The following is a 5,477-nucleotide window of genomic DNA, read 5'->3' as shown; positions in this document are numbered from 1 at the left end:
ACTTTCTATGGCCTGTCCTCTCCACATGTTTACGTGCCCATAGATCTCTACAACCTTCCCAAATCTGCTCTAAGACCTCTTTGTTCTCCTCCTGCTGCACAACACAGATAAAATTCTCACTCTGATTTCTATCCATTATTTTCAAGATAGATGTTTGGGGTGTACTGAGAATTGGAGGGTCAAATAAAGAGCCAGTTGTTGCCTTCAAGTAGAATCATATGATCATAGAGTCATCCTGGTTGGAAAAGACTACTAGAATCGTCCAATCCAACCATCAAATCCTGCAAACACGTACGTTTTTCTGAGCAATTGTGTATGTTTAAATACAGAAGTGTTCAAGAGCAGATATGACCCCAACCATAGTGCTTCTGAATGGGAATGTACGCATGAATGTGAGCTCAAGGAGTACCTGAGACTGCTAAAGAAGAGTAAGAAGGTGGTGAGGACCTTTCCAGAAATGCTGCAGTGAATCAAGCACCTAAAATGCAAAACAAGGGTTGAAAGCAAAGTAAATAAATATTTTTTTTCTTTTTCTTTTATTTCTTTTCAGAAATAGTCTAATACTATTACTAATACTAAATGTAGCTGAATAACAGCTAATATTTTTCTGTAGGACATTTTAATAGCCCCTGGGACATTTCTGAATAACCCACGCATGAGATTTCAGAGAGTTTTAACTATCTGGAAAGTTAGAAATATTCCAGCAGTTACAAGAATGAACTATTAGATCGGCTAAAATGACCTGACGTGTTTGAAAATATTGAAGATCCAATTTTATAGTAAGCTCATCATATATTAAGCTTATCATAAACTAATTAACCAACAGTCTTAAAAACTCCCATATATTTTTCATAGTCTCAAGGAGAATACACTATAATTGCAAAGATGGCCCACTGCACCTTTTTCCCTATGAGTCAAGGTGCTCTCACATGAAGTGAGAAGGCACCAGAGATTTTGTATGCTGGCACATGGCATGCAGCTCTGTGACGCTGGAGGTGTGATGAGAAGCACCCACCAAAGGCTTTTCTGCTCTGAAGGGCTCTGCCATCTTCAGAGCAATTTTCCACTGGGGGCCCAACAGCATTAAATGAAAGATTGTCACGCTTTGGATGGCCCACAGAAGTGACAGAGCATTTTCAAATCGCTGCCAATTGGCAAAAGTATCCCTTCTGAGGAAAGCACTTACAAAAGGGCTGCAGACTATTCTGGGATTTGACCTTTCAGCGCAAGGAGAAATTGGGCTTGCTGCAGCAAAGGCCAGCAGCGTCCTTTTTGTCAAGCTGCCTGCTTGCCAGTCACCTTGTAGAATCAAGCCTTCCCCAAGGAAAGCATCCATTGGATTTTATGTCTACCTCCTGAAACCACAAGGAGGCAGAGCCCACTCCTGCCCTCTGGAAGCCAACGAGAGAACTCCTTGACTTCACTGGGAACGCGTTCAAGTAATGATTCAGGTGGGTTTGGTGGAGATTTGCAATTCAAAGGCTGCCATTAGAAAAGTAGCATTTGAAACTGTGTTGCTGTGTTGTGCCTCATGTAGATCAGTATCAAATTAAATTTCCCTATTGTACCTCTTATGTTGTTAACACAATGAGGGGAGTGTTGTTTGCCTCATCTCCATCCTCCTAACTGCAACATCCTTTTCAGTTTAAACTATACAGAAGTGAATAATTATTGAGGCCTTCTGTTTACCATCTTTAGAAGATTTAATTTATCCCAATAAACATTGTGAAGCAGACCTTTTGCATTTGCAGTGACATATAATTTACTTGGAACAAATGCTCTGGGTTTCAGTATAAAGACCATTCATCAGGCAAATCTGAATCGGAGGCAGCTTAGAAAAAGAATCCTTTGTGTAATTGTTTTCCATCACAAACAACATGTGGGAGAGAGATTTAGGCAATATTTTCAAACATTGTAAGCTACATAATTATTGTCCTCTGCAAGCCTGGTGATAGTTTTTACAATCACAATTGCACTTTATCTGTCTAATCACCTATTCACTGTGACCAATTACAGACTTGGCATTGATGAGGAGGCGTTTGATAATATTAAATACAAAACCCTAGATTTGAATAATGTTGAGTTTATGACACAAACTAACAAAAGCCAGGAAATTCAAAGGCAAGGTTTGCGCTCCATCCTTAATTCATGGCATTCTGCCTGAGCGTAAGAGCACATACGAGCACTGCAGAGACCTCCGCTACACAAAGATCATTGCAGGGCTGAGTTACAAAGGAATAATAAAGTCCCGAGATTAATTTTTAATGTTGAGGTCTTTTGCAGATTTAGCGTGTAACCGCAACAATATTCTTGGTATGCTCTACTTTTGCATCATTTTACCATACAAACATCTGGGGGAAATGGAGCTAGACCCTGCTGTTTTCTATGTCCATTTAATGCCACTGTCCTGGCACAAAAGAAATGGTCAATAAAAACTGGGAATCCCCTCTCTTTTTCCTCTGATTGCTTCCACTGGTGCAGGCTTCTCTCTGCAGCAGTGCAGCGAGCACAGCTGTCAAAGAAAAGAATGAAATTGGTGCACAGAAAGTCCCTCTCCCTGGCATCAATTAGAGGAATTTTGAGGCTGCTCTAAATTTAACCGAACTGGAATTAATTTCTAGACACCCTGAGCAAAGAGTGATGGGAAGCGAGGGCAGAGCAGCATCTCCTCTGTCCTCCTGTACAGATTTCATCCAGTTTGGCTGCACCTGGAAAATGCTCACAACATTATTCCAATATTTCCAGCATCACCGTTGAATGCATGGCAGAGTAACGCAGAAAAGGATATTTTTGTCTTTTTTTTTTTTTCTCTCAATGCAAGCACATTATATTTGTAACTGCACTGTCTGCACTGATTGCTTTGTTCTAAGTTTTCAGTTTCATTCAAAGAAGTGCAGTGGCATCTCTCTCAGCTATTTCAAGGAGTCAAGTAAATAACCTATTGTGATTCTGTGTCAAACTTAGATACCATATATTCATTACCCTGCAGCTTGGAATGGCAGCTTCAGTGCCATTAGGGCCTCTCACATAAATAAGTATATCACAATATTTTGAAAACCAGATTTTGCATTGACAAAATGTAATGGCTTCCAAACAGCTGTTACGGTCTATCATGTAAATCCTTCTTAGTTTGTGGGTTATTGACCCAACGGACTCTAATGGGAGTTCTTTGGAGATGTTCAATCTATTGTATCTGCCCAGCTGCATCTGATACGCCTGTTATTTGCTCTTTGAACCTTTAGGGGCTATTATGTGGGTCCAGCTGCTGACAGTACAATATAAAATTTCTTATAATCTATCAGATACATAAATACTAAAGTTAATTCCTCTTCTGCATTTAAGCGTGTGTTTTCGTGGCTTTTTTCTCCAGCCACCATCATTACTTTTGTACCTGCTTTGCCATGAACTCTGGCAGAAAAGGTGGAAAGGAAGGCAGAAGCAGTTACTGGTTTTACTAAGACTTCAGCTTGGGAAGCATGAAACAGGAGGAGTCCTCCATAGAGACAAAGATGAACTAAACCACAAGGCTGTTCCTCGTCTGCCTCTAGCTGCGTGTCCAAGATCAGCACCAAAAGCCAATCACTTGTATTGCCAAGTAGCATTACAGTAGTGGATCGACTATTCTAGAACTGGAGGTGAATAAGTCATGAAGAGGAACTGGGGTGACCCCCAGCTGCTCCCCAGCACAGGAGTCTGGGGTACCATATCTCAGAGACTGCACTGCAGGAGCTGCCCCATCCCCTTCCTGATGAGTTCATGATGAGAAATAATCATCATTTTTATATGAAGAAAAGAAATTTAATGATGTTTTTAAAAATAATAATCTGGAATAAATCTTGTTAAAAAAATATTTTTTTCTTGAGGTTACTGATAGAGGCTCCTCTTGATACAGCCTGAATTCTAGATGTCGGGTTGGAGTGTCATAAATACACATATTTTGATATGGTTCATATCTATGTCAATTATGCTAAAGGAGGCTTTATTTTTTTCTGAATATTACATTCATTTTAAAGACAGACCAAAAAAAAAAGAAGAAAAAAACCCTAGAGAAATCACAGACGACTTCTCATTCATGAGGCATGATTTACCGTGGCTGTAATTCTTGACCTACAATTTCTGCAGACATTTTAGGGCCATCAAACAACAGAAAAAGCAGTACTGCACTTCTAGGGAAGAATTTGCCTTCCTCATTAAAAAAAAAAAAAAAGATCAAAACACAAATCATCCTATTGCATAAGAAATCCAATTAAATTAACAAATATAATCTGTCTTAAAAAAATACATTCAAACATTTAATTTGCATAGAAACAGGCAGTGCTATTCATTTTGATAGAAGAAAATCAGAAGTCATAGCTAGCAGCCACTCTTCTAAACCAGATTTTGAGCACAACCCCCCAGGGCTGTTTCTACCAATTTTCCAATAAATCATGTAATGACTTTTAGAAAAGACAGATATTTAATTCTTGAATTAGAACTATAGGACCATAACCAAAGACTGACAGCCCTCTTTTTCTGCCACACTCCCATACAAACCCTTTCAGCTGATTGGCTGTGAAATAATGCAATAATTAGGCAATTAGATATTTGGGAGAATGTAGAATGAAGCACTGAATGCTGACCTTTATTACATAGATCAAAGTACATTGGAAGAATGACCAAATATATCTTGTTTACAAGCCCTCACCCATTTTTTTCCAACATTTCAAAATTAAGAACTAGGGGGTCAGACTTCCAAAGCTATGCATAAATTTGCAGTTGGCATTAGATACGTGGGAGAAAAGCCACTTTCTCTGTGCATAGAAAGTGGTGTCTAATTACTAGCTTTTTTTTTCTTAAATATATTGATTTATACCTATAGCAATTATTGAGTAGCAAAATTATAAGCTCCTTCTTCCCAAATATCTTTTCCATTACTGTTAACTGTAATTAATACTTGGAAAAGCAAGGAAAAATGAAAGTAAATCACAAACTAAATCAACCCATTCCGGAAATTCTCTCTTCCCCGAGTCCTTGGTCACCAGTAGAAGGAGAATCTCTGGAGATCAAAACTCATGAAGGAGCTTTAATTTTTATTTCTCTTAATGGTGAAAAATAAGAACTTTCAGACATGCAAGTCAGCCATGGGAAGAGTCAAGGAGTTGAGCTATTGACCAAAACCCTCTACCCTGTGTTATTTTACCCTCAATTCACCAGGCGGCTGGAAATTGCTGTGAATGCAGACGTTGTATCAGGCACTGAAATTGCCTACAATGTGCCTGGTGGGAAGTTTTTCTATTTGGAGGCACTGGAAGAGTCAGGCTTTCTTATTCCACTTCTTCCATTAGCATCAAAGAGGAAGGAGGAAAAATGCTTTGAGAAGCACTTATTAAAAAGTGAGCATTGGAGAATATGAGGATATGGTGGCAGAGAAGGATACTTCCTAGGTTCAAAGCAACACTTTTTGTTATTGCAGTTCATCAAGGAAGGAAAAAAAAAAA

This window comes from Meleagris gallopavo, chromosome 8 (assembly GCF_000146605.3).
Source record: "Meleagris gallopavo isolate NT-WF06-2002-E0010 breed Aviagen turkey brand Nicholas breeding stock chromosome 8, Turkey_5.1, whole genome shotgun sequence".
Classification (NCBI taxonomy): Eukaryota; Metazoa; Chordata; class Aves; order Galliformes; family Phasianidae; genus Meleagris; species Meleagris gallopavo.
Note: the sequence above shows the minus strand (reverse complement) of the source record.